The sequence below is a fragment of the Ornithodoros turicata genome, unplaced genomic scaffold (genome assembly GCF_037126465.1).
Source record: "Ornithodoros turicata isolate Travis unplaced genomic scaffold, ASM3712646v1 ctg00001266.1, whole genome shotgun sequence".
Taxonomy (NCBI): Eukaryota; Metazoa; Arthropoda; class Arachnida; order Ixodida; family Argasidae; genus Ornithodoros; species Ornithodoros turicata.
The window spans coordinates 70,319-89,490 of record NW_026999528.1 but is presented as its reverse complement, the minus strand read 5'-3'; the positions used below and the strand labels follow the sequence as shown (position 1 = coordinate 89,490).

Sequence of the window (19,172 nt, the reverse complement as noted above, 5' to 3'; positions counted from 1 at the left end):
TCGTCGGTGACATTTTACGAGCTGCTGATTACCGAACGATCCATACACGCTGTATGTGTCGCATAACCTCTTCCTCAATTGCTGATAATTTGCCTTTCGCCATATTTCAAGTGATTTCGACGGGAGATATAAGACGTCGTTGTTGTCCAAACCGAAACCATGCATCCACGTGGTCCGGAGGGGTGTGTCTTCCTCGTCGTTCACAGTTGGCTGAGAGGACTGGATGGCGATGACGTAAGCCCACTTCGAAGGCATATATCCAGTGGTCACGCCCTGCTATTTTTGTCTGATAACTGCGCCCCCGTTTACTGAATACGGTTAAAAGTCGATGTGTGTACGATAGTGATGGGTCATGAGAACGGTTTCCCGCAGAGTACTCGGAATCCTCGAAAATCATTTCATGGTCCCTTTAAAATCTCTTGAACATCTAATCTCCCTAGGTGTCTGTCGCCCTGACCCAGACAAAGTACTGGGTGTCTCTGAGCTCCCTTGCCTGAACAGCATGAAGGAGCTCCAGATATTCCTGGGCTTAGTGGGGTACTATAGGAACTTTATCCCATGGTTTTCTGATAAAGCAAAGCCCCTTACTGAGCTACTAAAGAAAGGAGCACGTTGGGTCTGGGGTCCCAAACAGCAGGCGTCGCTTCCAGCATTAAAGGCTACAACAACAGGAGAGGTAGTGTTGGGTTTAACCGCACAATTAAGCACCGCTGCAATTAAGTACGCTGCAATATTCCAGCTGATGCTCTCAGCAGGTTCCCGGTAGTGACTCCTGCTGGAACTATCACCACACTGAGCCCAATGGAAATGGAGGAGCCAGAGCAAACCACCTGCTTCGATGCTGAAGCACATGTCGACTCTCATAGATACCACTGTGTTGAGTGAGAGGTCCAAGCTAGCGGAAGAGCGGCGTAAAGACCCATGGCTCAACCAATTGTTCCAATGCATAGAAAGTAGAGCACTACCACACGACGACAAAACACAGGAAAAAGTGCGGGATTTGGCCAAGGACAGTGAAATCTCACCTGAAGGCACTTTGCTGTACACAGTCGCCGAGCAAAAAGTTGCCTGGCTTCCGCAACCTAAGAGACGTTGTGTTCAAGGCAGGACATGATCATCCCCTCAGTGGCTATGTGGGTTGAGATGCATTCCATTAGATACATTCAGAGCAGATGTTCTTGGTTGGGCATTTGGTCAGACATGTCACGCTATGTACGTGGTTGCCGGCAGTGCCAGGCATTCAGGCCACACAATCAGAAACTAAGATGGTCGATGGACAGCCCCTGGCCTACCTGTCCAATGCAGGAGCTGAGTGCTGATCTGGTGGGCCTACTGCCCTTGACCCCTAGACAGAACAAGTACATACTTGTACTGGACAAGTTCACTAAGCTTATTGAACTCTTTCCCATCCATTCGCCAAAGTTCCAGGCCACCATTGACAGAATGGTCAACGCCTTCTGTCGACACGGCATGCCTTCCTCGATCACGAGCGACAATGGGAAACAAGTTATAGAAAGGTATCGCCCAACACTGGAGAATGAAAGAGCGTCACGGGTTCCCATACCGCCGAGCAGGCCAAACCGTGGAGTGTCAAAATGCGACAGTGAAGCAGTGCGTCACTAACTATTGCTTTTGATCTCACAGTCCCATTTGTAATACTGGAGACGTCGACTTCATTCTTTCCAGGTTGGAGACCTAGTCCTAAGAGGCATACACTGCCTGAGCAAGGGAAGCATAAGGTTCACAGCCAAGCTGGCTCTTTGACGCCAAGGACCATTTTGTATCATTGGCAGGCAGGGCAGAAATACGTACATCTTGAAGGACCCTCTCACAGGAAAAAAGATAGGCCTGGCTAACGCTGACCAACTCAGTTCATACCATGCACCTTGGGCCCCCTCCTGTGCCATTTTTAAGGGGGGAACTGTAAAGAGGGGCATGAGGTTGAGACGTCAGAGACAACGACCGCAGCAGAGAAGAGGAGGCGTGGGACTTGATGAGAGGAGGGGAAACAGAAAAGGTGAGAGGGCAGGAGAGTGGCTACAGGGCAATGAGAGGCGGTGCATGCACGTGGGTACGGAATGACGCAACAGTGGACGATGGACTGAACGGATACCGAGATGTGCGCGGCTACGATGTTGTGGATTATTAATAGGGTTCCCAGTTTTCGGAGTTTACATTTTGGAAAATTTGGAGGCTATTTATCCAAGTTTTCAACTTTACCGAAATTCAGTATCTCGAAGGGTATCAGGGGTATCAGGGAAGGGGGTTCAGGGGTATCTCGAAAAAATTAAGTCTGAATCATAAACGGCGCCGATTCTGGAGTAGTCATCGCAGAGACAATGCAAAGAAGTGCCAAAGTGACGGAGACCATACGATGTAGTGCACGGATGTTTTACTACCCAGAGCTATTGAAAAACAAACAAGCATATTTGCACAAATTGTGAAAGGTGCCCAGGCTCAAAATGAGTAGCAGCTGTGACGAACATAGAACTGTTCTGTGCCAAACTGGCCCAGTGCCCGGGGTCAAGTAGAGTCACGAGAGCCGAGGACGCACACAACAGATGGGACAAGTGCGTGTAGTATCCTGACCACTTTTTTTGTTGTTGTTGTGGACCAGTTTGAAGTCGAAAAGTAGGTGTGAAAGAAGGGGGACAATGGGAGAAAGAAACGAAAAAACTCGTAAGGCCGCCACGTGGACCTTGGAAAAATCAGTTTACCGGATAAATCCGATTTTGTACAAAAAACTTCAGATGAAGTTCATCGGAGTTTGTCGGATAAGTCCGAAAAGCCAGAAGCCTAATTATTTAGTATGTGTGACTTCGGGATGAGTGTAAATGACAAAAGACAAAGAGTGCAGTGTGACATCGTAGTTCCCTATTGACTTCATTATAACAAGGTTCGACAGTATTAATAGGGTTAGGGATGACGTGTTAAGGTTTCATGCAAATCCTGGGCTGAAAAGCCCAGGGCGAGAAAAGGTCCATTCAGTCTTGTACGACCAATGTGAGTGGGCGGCCTTGTTAGTGTGGGGGGATTAATGAAGGCATCTTTGCACTAGATGAGTGACAAAAATGCCAAGTTCACTCAGACATGGGCAAACTTCAATATAAAGAGGTCAGTGGTTACGAGGGGGAATTTTCAAAGCACGCCTTCCTTTTTCTTTTCTGTAACATATATATTTGTTAACCCACTGGTGTAGCCATGCAAAACATACTAGTGTAGCTAGACGATGAAGGGGATAGAATAGCAGTACTAGGAAGACAAAGGTCCTGACTATTTTATTTGTGACGTGTTTCTAGGGTGCCTTGTGATTGAAGTGCTTGTAGTTAATTACCTTACAGGTCTGCTAGTCACACAGTTGCAAACTGGTATCATCCATCCATAAACACCTCACCTGAACATTCATCAGTGATAAGCTCCTCAGTTTTTCCATGGTTTTCAGGTGAAGGGGAGGTTCCTTGTGGTTCTTCCTTGATAAAGGTGGAATCCATTTCAGCCATTGATTCTACAAATGAAAGGTATTGATACCACTTGATTTGTCATCAATACAGCTATTGCTGAGCTATCACATGGTTCTTGTTTTCCCAACAGCTATGAGGATTTCTACACCAACGTGTGATTTAGTTAAACGAAAATTAGCTTGTGTTATGGAATTGCTGTTCTGAGGCTGAAACACATAGAAAGGACAAATACATACAAAGCCTGCATGTTTGAGATGGTGATCTGATAATTGTGATGAGAAACATCACCACCAGCAGACGGAGCAGTACAGAGTAACCCTCACCCACCCACAGAAGATAAAAATGGCTTGGCATGTAGTAACCAAATTTTAGACGCAAGGTGTGGGCAAGAGTTGAACCTGTTTGAAAACAAGCTTCTTTCTTTTCATTTTTTCTGGTTTTTGGGAAGGTAGATGAGTGATATACGAAGTTTGGAAGCAACTTCAAGAGGAAAACAATGGTGTGTGCCATGTTAACACTATTTGCTCTCATTTTACTATGTCATCGGTAAAGGTGACAGGGGAAAGTATGCCTATACGGAGTGTTTTTTTTTTTCATCCTTGTTTTTAAATAAAAGAGCTGTAAGAGCAGCACAGATATTGTTTTTGCAGTTGAGTTATATGGCCAGGCAGGTAATCCCTTCAAAAAAGAATGCAATACATGATGACTAATGACCAAAAATTCATTAATTAACTCTTAATTAGGGGATTTGGGGCAAAAGCCAGATAGCAGAATGCAAGACGGTCCCAGCTGAAAGCTATTCTACACTTTAAAAATCCTGAAGTACACACATGCATTAGCACATCCATCCCCTAATTCTGATATGCAAATGCCCAAACCAAAACTGCGGCAACTGGGAATGCACAACTCTCAGAGGGCCATATCAGAGGGCCACGTGATTTGGAGTGATGGAGATGATTGAAGTAAGTGCCGATCCACGGGGCAGATAAACCGCTTTCCAGCATAAATTAGCCTCATTCGGTGAATGTGATGGCTCCCCCGTGAGGCGCACTTTTCCAGTCTCGGCTCATTTGCATATCAAAACTGAGGGATAGATGTCTTAATGCATGTACACGTTTCGGGATTTCTTAAGCGTAGAATGCCTTTCAACTGGGATAGTCTTTCATTCTGCTATCTTGCTTTTGCCATTGGAATTAATTAATAAATTTTAGGTAATTGGTCACCTCGTAGCTGCATACTTTTCTCAAAAGGGTGTCCTCCTTGCCGTAGGACACAACTGCAAAAACGACATCTACGAGGGTGAATCAGAAAGTCTTTGCTCCAATTTTTTTTACGGCTGTAAATGCAAAGCAACATATCCATTCCTAGCGGTGGACCTTTCTTGGACCGGCCCTGCCTTATCTGCCGGTAGCTACGCAGCACGGCACAGCTGTCTGTTGTTGAAGATGACGGTTGTGCTTCACGTGTCCACGGCCTACGAGCAACAATCTTCTGGGATCGCGGAGGACCACTCCTGCTGGATTTCATGCCACAAGGTGCAACCATCAATGCCGACAGTGATTGTTCCACACTGTAACGTCTGTGGGCTGCCATCAGGCGAAAACGCTGAGAGATTCTCGATGTGGACAACGCGGTTATCCTCCACAACAATGCGAGGCCACATGTGGCAAACAGAACCACCGACAAGTTCCGGCCATTTTACTGGGAGATTCTGGACCACCCACCATACAGTCCAGACCTCGCCCCTACTGATTTCCACGTTTTCAGTCCGCTGAAGAAGTTCCCGGCAGGACAGCGATCCACGTGCAACGATGAAGCCAAGACAGCAGTATGATGGTGGTTCCGCAGTCAGCCGGACGAATTCTACATGAGGGGTATTTTAAATTTAGTGCTGCGATGGGACAAATGTCTGGAGTGGTGTGGGGACCATGTAGAAAAATAGTGTAAGGTACTAGAATAGTATGTATATTTGTAATTACCTGTATGTACCTTGTTTTGGCTGATAAAAAATAGGGGCAAAGACTCTCTGATTCGCCCTTGTGTGCTGCTCTAATGGCTGTTTTTATAAAAATTTTGAAAAGGACAAAAAAAAAAGAGAACTATTTGCTCATGTATGCCTCAGGATCAAGATCATTTCGTGACATTGATAAAGTTCTACAGATATTCTTTATATGATATATAATTATATATATATACAGGGTGTCCCAGAAAACGTGTCATTGAATTATAATAAAAAAAACAACTACGCCACCTAGAATCATGCGGTCAACAGCATTTGTTCTTATTAGGTTTTTGCCACCTCAAATGTGAATGTCATGTACTCAAAGTTTAATTATGCAAATATGCGAACGGAACTCGGAAATTTGCCAAGCAAAGGTCACCTTTTTACCAGACCAATATGAAGAGCGTGCTGAATTTACTCAAATTCATGATAATCCACAGTGATATTCACGAGCTATCCCGTCGGAAAAAAATAGCCGAATATCATGCTTTTCGGAGCACCGGACCATAGCGCGCGATGACTTTTTGAGCGCAATCGCTCGCAGTCCGACGGAAGGAGGTTACGAAGCCAGCCCACAGAGTAATAGCAGAAAAAGTAACAGTTCCTAAAATTGGAGAGGGAAAGCATTATCCCAGCGAAAGTCGGACGTGATAAGCCGTTCCTGTTTTATCTCCTTCTGCGATGTCGGAAAGGGCTGGGTTTCCAACCTCCTTTCGTCGGACTCGCAAAGATTGCGCTGAAAAAATTCATCGTGCGCATACTATGTGGATCTGTGCGACCTCCGTAGAGCATGATGTTCGGCTATTTTTTCCGATGGGATAGCTCCTGAATATCCCTGTCAATTATCATTAATTTGACTAAATTAGACACGCTCTTCACATTGGTGGGGTAAAAAAGTGACCTTTACTTGGCAAATTTCCGACTTCAGCTCGCAAAAATTTACATGATTAAATTTACGTTACACGACATTCACATGAGGAGGTGGCAAAAACCCAGTAAGAACAAATGCCATTGACCGCATGACTCTAGGTGGTGTAGTTTTTTTATTATAATTCAATGACACGTCTTCTGGGACACCCTGTATATATATAGAGAGAAATTATTGTTAACTGTAAGAGCTGCACTGATTCCATTTTGACAGGCGAGCTATGTGGTCAGGCAGACATCCTGTAGGACAGCGAATGCAGCTACTGGACGGCTAATTGTGCGACTAATTGACACATGATTTACTGCTGGTGACTATTGTCTGGGTTAACTTGTTCATTAGATGTTTTCTAGGAAATGCGAGATGGCAGAACAGCAGTGAGTTATTATATTCAAATCCATCATCCTGATTAAACATCCTGAGAAGTGAATGCTCTTTGTGATATAAATTGCCACATTTCGTTATGCAAATGAGCCAAAACCAGAATTATGCACTTCTCAAATCCTGAAACTACACGACGTTCACTTTTATCTGAGTCATATAGAGTGCTATACCTGGCCAACAGGTTAGCGCCTATTATAATCATCTCCATTGCTCCAATGCATGTGGCTCTCTCACGTGAAATGCCTTTCGCTCTTTCTGCACTCAATTTAGTGCATAGTTCTAGTTTCTGCTCATTTGCATGTTCGCTTCTCAGAGTGTTTAACAAGGATGATGGATTTGAACAAAGATTGGCTCCAATTCTGCTATCTCACATTTCCCAGACAAACATCTAATTAATGAATTTTATCTAACTTGTCGTCTAGGTGGTTACAAACGCTTTCAGGAAGGACATCCACCCGGCCGCATGGACGACCTGCACAAATGGCATCCTTGACGTTTACACAGTTTATTTATAACAAATACAAATTTAAAAGATAACAAAAACACCCTAAGTATGTTAACTTTGCTCAATTTTAGGTTGGATTGATGAACCATGTGCTATGTTCCTTTGTGGTGTTGTGCTCCGGATTAATGTTTATCCTAAATGAGACGACACCTATAAAGCACCTGCAGACATCAAGTATAATACAGTCAAACCTCGTTACAACGAAACGTGATATAACGAAATTCGCGACACAGCAAAATAAGGTTCAGCAGGTTCAGGCTCGCCTAATCCCTTTTGCATCAGGGCAGAAAATATTTTTCACAGGCGATAGAAGTAAAAGAGCGAGAAAGAAAGAAAAGACAGAAGAGAAGGAGAGAAAATGTAGCTGTAGTGGCTTCGTCTTGGGCACTGGCTAGATCTATGTGCTTGGCTCCTCAGGTGGATGTTTCGGTTTCAGTTCCTTGAGCTTCCTCGGTCGCTGCTTCCCATCTCTGCAAGAGTCGTTTAGTTTCCAGGATGATGGGTTCGTTGTCCTTCGAGGGTTCAAAGCCCAGGATGACCTCGATCGGTTGCGAGGGTCGTATGTCGTGAAGCGCTGGGCAAGATAATAGTATGTGTTCTAGGTCTTCGTTTTCTCCGGTGTCGCAGAGGATGCACTTCGCGCTTTCTTTGCCAAAGAGCTCTGCGAGTCTTTGCCTTGTTAGCAGAGATCCACTGCGGGCTTGAAAGAAAAGTCCACTGTTTCTATCGCCCGATAGAAGCGTTCCGGTGCTGGGGCGAGTTTGTTTCTGTTATATATATACATGCTCTTCCTTTTTGCTGTTTCGGCGATCCACTTGTCTTCTTCGATTACATTCATTTCTTTCGATATTATTCTGTTCCAGCTCCGTTCACTTGTGGCTGTGTGACGAGCTGTGTTCATGCTGTATGTGCGGTCTATCTGATTGATTCTTTTTATCCAATTTGTGCGTGACCCAATGTAGCGGAGGTGTCGGAAGATGCGCGTGATCAGTGTGTCTTCTGGTCTGTGTATTAATCTTCCGAGATATCGCGTTTTGGACCGGGCTTCTCGGAAAGCGTACGTCGACCATCCCATTTCTCCTTGGATTGCGGGGTTTGGTGTGGCAAATGATCCGTGCAGTATCCACTTTCCTATCTCCCGTTGTTGTCGTTCTAGCTGTTCCAGGGTCTCTTTCTTGGGGCATATGACATCATTCGCGTAGGTGGCCACAGGGACAGCACATGTCTTCCACAGGAGTCTGCCTACTTTGTAGGGTTGATAGGAATGTCGCGCGATGTGCCACGTTTGGCCTTTCTTCTTGTTGAGGTTTCGAACAAGGGTCTGTTCATGTATCTGGAGGTAGTCTTTCTCATTTTGAATCGTTACGCCCAGGTATTTGTAGGAGCTGGTATACTGAACGTCAAAATTTTGTAGGCGGAGTGGTTCTGTGGTGGGTGGTCCGAATTTCATGATGTTAGTTTTTTCTTTGCTGAAACGCATTCCTTCTGTGGATCCCTTGTTTGTACAGATGTTCAGAAGATCTTGCATGTTTTGGCGGTTGGTAGTCACAAGGACAATATCGTCTGCGAAGGCGAGGTTCGTGATGCACGTCCCTTCTACTTTTCCGTTTGCATGCTGCGTGCGGATGTGGACCCCTTTTTTTGATGATTCCAGGTCGACGAGGAGATCATTTATGAATATATTGAATAGTGTTGGTGAGAGAGGGCAGCCCTGACGTAGACCCACAACTTGACGGATATTTTTCTATGCGAATTCGCCGATGTGGTACTTACTCGTGCAGTCTTCATAGATTGCATGGACCATTGCTGTTATGTATCCCGATATCTTCATGGTGTTCATTTTGTTTGTTAGTAAATGATGTGGGACAGCATCATAAGCTTTCTCTAGGTCCAGGAAACCGATGAACAGGTCGCTGCTGTCGAGTTGTGACATTTCTATGAGCTGAGTTAGAATGAATAGGTTGTCGCTCGTCCTCCTGTTCTTCCGGAAGCCATTTTGTTGTCGGATAGCTTTGAGTCGCACTCGATTTGTATGATGTCTGCCAGGAGCATTGCGAACAGCTTGTAGACACAGCTCTGGAGGGCGATGGGTCTATAGGAGTTTAGATCGTCCGTTGGTTTTCCCTTGCCTTTGTGTATCAACTGAACGTTTGCCTCTTTCCATTTTCTGGGAATAGTCTTGGTGCGCAGTATCTCATTAAAGCATGCTGTCAGAGACTCCACTGTTTTGGGCTTCAGAGTCTTCAAAAGTACATTGGGGATGCCGTCGGGTCCTGTCGACTTTCCTGGTGGGAGCCGGATAATACATTTTTGTACCTGTGTTGTACTAAAGTATGACGTAGGAACAAGATTGTCGTTATGTAGTTTGCTATGTTGCTGTTCTAATGTGTCTCCTCTTCGCTGGAGCTGATGTTGCTGTTTTTCAAAGAAGAGGTGACGTATTCCTCTGCTTCTGTTCGTGTGGTTAGTTGGTTACCTGCTTCATCACAGAGTGTGTGCGTAGGTTGCTTTACCTCGCTGCGCGTCAGGGTCTGCAGGTATTTCCATAGTTCCGCACCTGCTCTTTGTCCTTTGCCCTTGATCTGGGCGGCAATCTGCTCGTGGAACTTTCGTATTTTCTCACTCACGATTTGCCTTACTTTGTTTTTCTGCTCTTGATATAGACGTTCTTCGGTCTGATAGTCTTTACGTTGTTTTATGGCTTCTCTTTTCCTTCTATTAAGTTGTCTGCGGTATGCATTTCCGCTTTGACCTCGTTGTCAAACCAGGGTTGGTTTTTCTTTCTACCTGTTGAGCATCTTCGCGATGTCTTCCCGATAGTCTTTAAGGCTGTAGCTTTGAGTTGATCAATGAACCTATCATAATCAGCAGAAGGCGTGTCTAGGGCGATAAGTTCGAGAGCTTCGGCAAACTTCTGTAGGTCCTCTTCATTTTGAGTTTTCCATCGTTGTTCTTTCTTCCGCTGTCGGTTTCTTATTCTAGTTTGTGTTACTGTGGTTGGGTGTACCACGGTGACTGTTAATGTAAGGAGATTGTGGTCACTATCGCAATTTAACCTGCCTTCTTCGTCAATTTCTAGACTTAGTGTGGTCGATCGGTTGTTAAAGTCCTCTCCTACTAAGACGTAGTCGATAGATGACTTTTGGGTTCCTCGTGTCCATGTCGTCTTCCCCTTGCAGTCTGGTCCGAGGTTCATTATCTTCAGTCTGTTGTTTTCTGCTAGCGCTCGTAGGTCGTGGGCTGTTTCTCGGCCATCTAGTTCATAATAGTGACAGTTAAAGTCTCCCATTATGAGTAGGGTATGGTCCAACTTTCCGATTTCCAAGAGGTCTTGTTGTATGCATTGGTAGATAGAATTGTTCCAAGTCTTGGTTTCAATGTCAGAACCAGTTGCCATGTAAGTGACACATATGGTTAGTGCAGTTCCTCTTTTCGTTTCAAACTTAGCCCACATGTGTTCGTGGCAGTGCTTCGTACTTCTTACTTTCACGAAATGGGAACGGTAAGCGAAGCCGACACCTCCTCCCTTTTTTTCCCCATCTTTCCGATTTGTCCCTAACCACAGCCAGTCGCTACTTAAGTTGGGACACTCTTCGTTACGTAGGTGCGTTTCCGAGAGAGCGAAAATGACAATGTTTTCTTGGATCCCGTTATGTTGTAGCTCCTCCCATTTTATATTTGTGCCCCCTTGGAGGTTGAGTCTGGCGACACTTATGACTTCTTCGCACTCCCTTCCTTCGGTTCTCCTCAGTTTTCTCCTTCGGTTCTCCTCAATTTGGATTTCCCGCCAGAGGGCCATAGAGATCAATGTATTTTATTTCCCACTACAACAAAATATTTTTTAGCCGCCGCCTCGAAACAGACAAAACACGAGAAAGGTTTATGACCACAAAGCCGATTTCAGGGTCATGAAAACAAAGGGCGCAAGCTGCGTCCTGTTCCCGCAGCGAAAGATGGCACGCGCGATTAGGGTCGGGAGGAACTGGTGCCTACAAAAAGAAGTCTGAGTCATTGGAAGGTTTCTCCTTTTCGTGCTGATTTTGAACTGTCGGGTTGCAGCCAAGTACAACGAAAAGAGCACGAGACACAAGGCACCAACGCGCGTGTGTGGGAAACGCTTTCGTTCGCGTGGTGGCCTACGTGACAGAATCAGCCAGATTTTCTTGACGGGGACAAACATGTCGCAGCCGATGGATAGGATGGATAGGAGACAGCCGATGTTGGGTGGCCTTTTATTGCATATGTAACAGGAGCACACTTCATCCCAGCAGGCTCGTCGGGCACAAGTTTCACAGCAACAGACTTTGCCCTCTCCAAGAATACTATCTGGGTGTCAAGCTGTGACAAGGCTATGACACTTTCTCAAAAAGAACGTGAGGACACAAAGCTATGTCTCTGTTCGCTTTTCGAGGTCCAAGTTCTCTTTGCGAGGTACGCAATGTCGAAACAGCTAGTGCAAAGGCATCTTTGTCGCCGTAGAAACACGGAGGAAATGCCCGGAAACTAGAAGAGCAGAACTAGAACCATGAACCAGAACCCCTGAACTCTCGTAACACAGAGATCTGGCATGCCAATGGCAATTGGGCTGGTATTGGATTGACGTTTTTGTCTGGGTGCCCAGAGAAAAAGCAGGCGTATTCAGATATAGAGAGGGAAACTGCATTTTCCGGGAGATTTGCTTCTCGGCCGTACAATCGTACAAACCGGTCCGAATGCGGGAGTCTCCGGATGAATCGGGAGAGTTGCAGGTTACAGTGATGGAACTGCCTCAGAGCCCACGGGCGCTGGCGCTGGCGCACAAAAAAGCTGCATTTGGCGCAGAATTTCACAGAATGGCGCACCTCCGCCGTATGTATCCCACTTCGTCTCCCACCGCAATACGTCGTGTTTGCAATGCATACTCTCCAATTTATGGCGAATATCGGGGTTCTGGACATATGGGGAACAATTTATCGGCACGTACGGTTTAAGTCCTGAAAGCTCAATTTCTCGCGCTCTCACTTACGCGCCTACACTCTGCGAGCACGCGCGATGTTACTTAGTAGAGCGATCCATAGTACAGGCGCTGGCAACTCCGGAATCAGCGTCGTCAGTTTTCCCATCCACAATTAGTTAAAACGCGGTTGTTTAAAAAACAGCTCACCATGCAAACGAGCCTATATTCCCTCGCAGGCCCGTGGCGTGCCCACATGTTCGGTAAATTTTGTTACAGCCACCTTTCGTCCAGGACGCAAAGACTTGTGCACTAACAGTGCGCTTTATTGTTCACAACTTCTCTTTGAAGTACAACAACGTATATTCGGTTCAGCAGTGAATCCCGGCAGTTTAAGAATCTTCGTCGACTTGGCGGGCTCGGCCGAAACGACACGGCTTGACTCGGCTTTGCTGTCCAGAGGCATCACGAGAATAGAGGCGCGGGAGCATCGCTCGCGGTTTTGTTTCGTTTTCATGCGTCCGGACCGGGGAATCTTTGTTCGGCGCGAGCTGTGGCGCCAGAATTAGGTAAAATTACTTTTTCGGCACAGGGTGGCGCAGGGCAATCCCCAAATGGCCGTACTTTGGCGCATATGGCGCAGACAGTTCCATCACTGCAGGTATGAATTCTTGACCTTCAATTCGATACAACGAAATAAATTGCCAGTCCCCGTGAGTTTTGTTATATCGAGGTTCCAGTGTATGGCCAAAGCTTAGGTGCCACACTACCACATTTTAGAAATATGCTGATTTGTTCCATGCAGTGTCACTATGGAGAAACGTTGGCTGCTAGTCAAACGGATGCAAAGGATTATGACCCATAATATATCTCACCTGAGAAACATCGCAGTAATAAGCTCCTTGTCGTTTCCATTGTTTACTGGAGAAATTTCTTGCGGTTCTTTCTTGATGAAAGTGGAATCCACTTCAGCAATTGCTGATTCTAAGGGCAAACAAAGAAGTATTGTTATACTTTAATTTGCTGTCGATATGCCAAGTGCTGTGCTATCACAGCAGTTCTCAAATACCTTGTGAGCCCAAGGATCACATATACATCAACTTGGCACTGTGAGCACCCCACACACCAACACAACCATTCATATGACTATTCAGTAAAACGTCACCAGAAACGACAGAATCACCATTTTTTTTCTCCATAAAGCGTGACTTCCTGCACAATAACTGGGAAAACTCCTCATAAAAAATCTGTATGAAGTTTCCTCGTTACAATTATGCACGCTGTGGCATGCATGCGTATAAAGACTTGTCACATGGCTACTGTTATGTGTATTCCCTAACGTTGGACAACCAGCCGCGGAGAAACCAGAGGCAGAACATGATTGCTGTTTTATCTGAACATTTATGAGGACTTTACCACGTCTTTATGAGCTAGTTAAATATACATCAGCTTGTATACTTTCACAATGGCTGTCTGATAATCTTAATGTGAGGTCTGCTGGCCAGAGTAGGTGAATAGGTGCTCGCCTGCTAGCCAGAGTGGACAGCTGTCCACTGGCCAGCTGCCGCTGTGCAACCCAGATGAGCCCCCATTGGTGAAGGTGATGTGCTCCTGATGCACTTGTTTTGGTTTCAGAGCCAAATTTTGCATTGACAATTTGGCGATGATATTTCACGCACGTACACATTTCAGGATTCGTAAAAGATGAAATCGCTTTAATGAGGATTGTCCTCCCATTCTGATTTTGCTAAAATTCCCTAATGTAAAATTTTATGTCATTAATAATTTTGTAGTCATATAGCCTCTACAAAAGGATGCCCACCTATCTGTATAGCTCAACTGCAAAAATGACATGCTGGCAGTTTCGTACAAAACTTCACGGATTTCTTTTCGTTTTCTGTTTTGCTTTTCCAGTCATAGGCTTATTCTCATTCTGAGACTAATCATGTTGTTAGTTGAAGTGCTCTAGGCAAAGCATTTGGGATCATTCATCGCTGAAACCCAGTCTGTCACCATCATCATTTTCTGGACACCGAGAAACATTTTGAATTGTCCCTGATGCCAAACGCATTCTGGGCATGTCGCAACGTCCCGCTCCCAACTGCGATGACACCCAAGGTCTGAAGTGATTATGCATGCGTACTGCACTCATATTTTTATTTGCCATGTAGTATTTATTTTTGTGAGTCACTCATTTAGGTCGCTTGCAAAGTTATTTGCATGTATATTTCTATTTTGAGAGTTATATTTAAATTTTAATATTTAATTTACAGGGTAGTTTGCTTTTGCGGTATCAACGTCAAGCTATGTTGGTCAACCAGTCAGCACATGTTTTTGAGGGTTCCTCATGTCAATCCCAAAAGTGCTTGCTACATGACATATCTGTAAGCAAGTTTGACTTTGGAGCAGAAAGTCGCCCTCATCCGCCAAGTAGAAAAGGATGAAGATTCGAAATGTGACATTGCCAAGACTTCAATACTTTACGCTCTCAACCATACTGAAGTAGAAGCACGGTATACTGGACGGCTTCGAGAAAAGTTTGTCAAGCCAGAGACGCACATCTGTGATTCGAAACCCCCTGATGTGGAGGCCACACTTTTGGAATGCCCAAACAGAGCCTAAGCATTGCACCGACTCAGACCTGTACAGGAGGGTTCACAAGCTCGTTGAAAAGGAAGCTGACGACGACTTCGATTCTTTCATGCTTGTGGATGCGGACGAGCCCGCTGTGGTGCCACCACAGATGGGCATATCTTCGAAGTTGTGTTGTGTGCAAAAAGTGAAAGCGAAGACTTGGAGGACGTTACTACGAGAAATTCTGTCGAAGGCGGAGACCTGTAATATACTTAGTCTTTTGTGCGACATAGTCTGATGCGGTGGAGGTGATTACGCCCTTATGCAGGTCCTCATGAAACTGGAAAACACGCTCTTGCTGCAGTCTGTGATTATCGAGCTTTTTCTCGACACAATAGAGATTTGTAAGACTGCATTTCTCGTTGTCTTCTCGAAATTACCTTGTTCAAACGCGCTCCCACACAGTTTTGGTCAAATTACAACCGTATTTATTGTGCTCCCACTTTTATTGAAATACCACTTATATTGATTTCTTCCAGTTCTGACGCTTCGTTATAACGAGGGTCTACTGTATATGAAGAAACTAGAGCTATAAGGACAACGCGTAGGACATGAGTAAATGAGCCAGGCTGCTCCACCTGGCCAGTATTTCACTGGCTTGGCCACTTGTTTGCTCGTTCTGCCGGTAGAAAGGTGACACTGGCAGCCTTTTGCTGGTATTTGTGGCTCAGGACCTTCATACAGGCTTTTTTGAGATTTTCTCTCACATCCCACTACAGAATCTGGGGCATAACCGCAGTCACCAGATAAAAGAATTAGGCCATGGACCAACCGATGGTCTATTCTTTACTCACCCAGTCAGTCAAGCTCGTGTCCGTGTCCAGTTTTTCTCCTCCTGACAGCCTTCTCGAAACAGTGCACAACAATCCACTGGATTTTTTCTCATTTTCTTAGTTCTTCATTATTAGTGAGAGGACGAATCCATAATTTTCCGAATCCAAATCTAAGGAAGGTTCGGGGAACCTACAAATCTTTGGAATCCTTCCTTAAAAAAAAGAGTTTAAGAGCCGTAGAAAAGCACTTACATATACAGTACTGAAAAGTGTTTTTGGAGCAAAATATGACATATTTGTTTAATGAAAAACAAACTAGATAATGGTTCACTTTCAGGACAAAATATACCATATACTTCTAATTAAGTGTAATTTATTTAACATCTTGTTCACCGACTAGGAAATACATACATCATTCTCGAATTTGAATTGCTTCCAGAAAACTAAGAAACAATCAAAAGCAAAACCATGTTACTCTTAGAATTATAATGTAAGAGTTTCTGCATGAACCCTTTCAGTCCAGAATAATGCAAACAATCAAACAAGAAAACACATGACGAACCAATCAGCCGGACTCCAGAGGCACCAATTTTACAAACAAACAAACATGATTGGTGGATTCGAAACATTCGATTCACTATTTTGAGCACTGGATTCGGATTCTCAAATCTTAAATCCCTGCAAAGGATTCAAAGATTTGCGGATTCATTGGGAACATCCCTATTCATTTTCTTCTTGTGTTTGAAGGACAGTAGCAGTGTGCATAGCTGTTGGTGGTTGTGTCAAGCCAGTTAGAACTCTAGGTCGTATATGAACATCCTGTGCAGATGTGTTTTTCAAAGTGAGTGCTGAATGCAATGCGGTTGTTTCAATCCAATCCAATGTAGCGTTGTTGCCTATTTATAGATATTCTTAACACCAGTAATCCAGCCGCATGCAGCAACATATGTTTCCTCGTATAATCTTGAGCGAGCACTCACTCACTCTCTTTGCTCCTCTACTCCTCCCCCACTTTCTTTTACTTGCACCTCCTCTCTCTCTCAGCTGGTATTTTTCACTGTGAGAGGTGGCAACCCTAGTTGCGATATGTACAGTATAAAAAGGGGTGGGGATAATGGTCGTAATATTTTGTTTACCTTAATCTCATCTGCCCCTTAGCCCTTCCTAGCTTCCTGTTAGTATCAGGACTTCTGAGCAGATACTCATTAGTGGTTTGATTATATCACTTTCAATCTCCACGTCCTCAACTTATTGGCACGGGGTTACGTGTATGGAGGACTTAGACCCCAAATGGAACCAGATACGAATTATGTCATTGAGCTAAATACTATATAACTAAGTTACTAGCAGAGTCGCAAGTTCTGAAAAGGAACTTCAAGATCCTTAGGGAAAGGGATGAGTTACTTCCAAGTTATTTCCTGCCATGCTGTAATTAAGTATTGATATACTACAAACATGTTTTTAGTTGAGACGTATTCATTCTGCAAATTTCGTGACAGCTGAGACATTGCAAAAAATTGTACAGTTCTGTATTGTAAAAATTGCACTGTATTTGCGAACACACAGACATGGTGCCTTGATAGATTGACGCATTGCTTTGATGCATTGACCAGATACTCTCTGTCAGTTAGATTGTCAATAAGCGAGAAAATGCACAGAGGATACATATTCCTCGAGTTTCACGTTTGTGCTACGTTCTGGCACAAAGCCTGAATGAACACTGGCGTCACACACAGACATTTCTTGGAAAGCCTCAATCAACCACACGCAGCATGAATGGGTTTTATAGTCGCTGCACGGAGGTCCACTTTGACTTTGGAAGGAAGACAGTTCCTGTCCCGTGCAGCTTTGCTACAGGGGACATACCATTTACAGTCAACCCTCAATTTATGAACACCCTTCGCTTCTCAAAAAATCGTTCATAAATCGAGGTACAAGGAGGTACATATCCCACACAAACACTGCCATTTTTTCTTTTGTCCGCTTCACGTTCACATCACTTCACACAGGTAGCACTGCCTACAATGATGTGACAGGCCGATTCTGACATTATGCACCAATCCTCTTGTTCGAGTCTTGTTCTGTATGCTGGTGCAACCTGTGTGTGGTGAAATGAAAATGAAGCGCACACAGCAGAAAACGTAGGCTTTTGAGTGAGATGGGCCATAGAAAAGGCATAGAGTGATATTTTGCTCGATTTTTAATTTTTCTTCTACAGGACCATAATGCTCACAAAAAATTCCAACAGAACTTCAGACAAATGGCTACGAGTCTGCAAAGTTTGGTGTTGGATAAACCCAGTCTTCTATTTTTACGATGCGATCAAAATATGTAACGTTTGCTAGAGTAACCCTGTAGAGTGAACAAGAGAGAACTGATGTTCTGAGGTTGGAACAACATAGAAGGGACAATCAACTTGTATGTGATTGTCCCTTCTATGTTGTTCCAGCCTCAGAACATCAGTTCTCTCTTGTTCAACAATTGCCGCTTGCGTCGTTTCCTGTCGTATGAATGTGTTTATGAGTGTGCAAAAATGTAAGAGTGAAAGGAGGATGAGTGAGAGAGAGTAACTGGTTTGTCCCTTCAGATGACACACCCTGGAAGTAGCTGAGAAGGCGTGTTAGCTTAGGTCAATTGGTAGAGCCCTGGACTGGTAATCCAGAAGATGTGGGTTCGAGTCCTACAGCTGGCCAACCTTTTCAGTGACATTCATCTTTCATCGTTAACCCTGTAGTATGACAATGGCAAGGGGTACGACACCGACCTTCTGGGTGCCATTTACCTCATTGACGACACCTGGATGAATGTGCGTCCGTCCTCAATAGCAAACTGCTTCGCTCATGCAGGATTCTCCCGGACATCAAGTTTCCCACAAACTGATGCCGACCAGTTCACTGACTGTGATGAGCTCTGCCGGGAAGTACTCCAACTCACCAGTGATGGGTGCTGTGACGCCGACGTGGATATGGTCTTCTAGCAGTACGTGCTGTACGAGAAGGATGTCCCGGTATGTGGGGAAATGACGAACAGTGAAATAATCGAAATGGCGTCGGACCGTGCTTTATGTGGGACAGACAACGTCGAAGAGGGAGAAGCACACAAAGAGCCTCGGGATGTCCCAACTTTCACTGAAACAAGGGAACTCCTCCGTTTGTTACGGAACAAGGTTGAGTGCAGAGGGGGTGAAGAACCCAATGGCACGAAAGCAGTCGCTGATGACGTCGTTTTTTGGAAGCAATGTGTATATAAAGCGGAGTTCGAGGTAACTCGTCACAAGTAACTCGTCACTGTAACTAAGTTCCTTTTTTTGGTAACTTGTAACTTAACTCGGTACTTTTGCACCGTGGTAACTTCCAGAGGAACTCGTTCTTTTTTCAGGTAACTTTGCCAAAGTAACTTCAGTTAAGTTCAAAGTTACTTTTAACTCGCTTTTCACTCACATCCACATATTTTCTTGCTTTTTCTCCGGTTCTTATGCCATATCATGGCATATCATGCCATATCATCGTGGCATCTTATGCCATAAAACGTGATATGCAATCAATGACAGTATTC

The 19,172-nt window shown here is 44.6% G+C and overlaps 1 long non-coding RNA gene across 1 annotated transcript; it reads left to right on the top strand.

The window, feature by feature from the left end:
• Positions 1 to 3,290: 3,290 nt before the first annotated feature.
• Positions 3,291 to 15,153, top strand: LOC135376746 (uncharacterized). Its single transcript, XR_010417828.1, has 2 exons — positions 3,291 to 3,518; positions 14,484 to 15,153. It is a non-coding gene; the product is annotated as an uncharacterized LOC135376746 (long non-coding RNA).
• Positions 15,154 to 19,172: the final 4,019 nt, after the last annotated feature.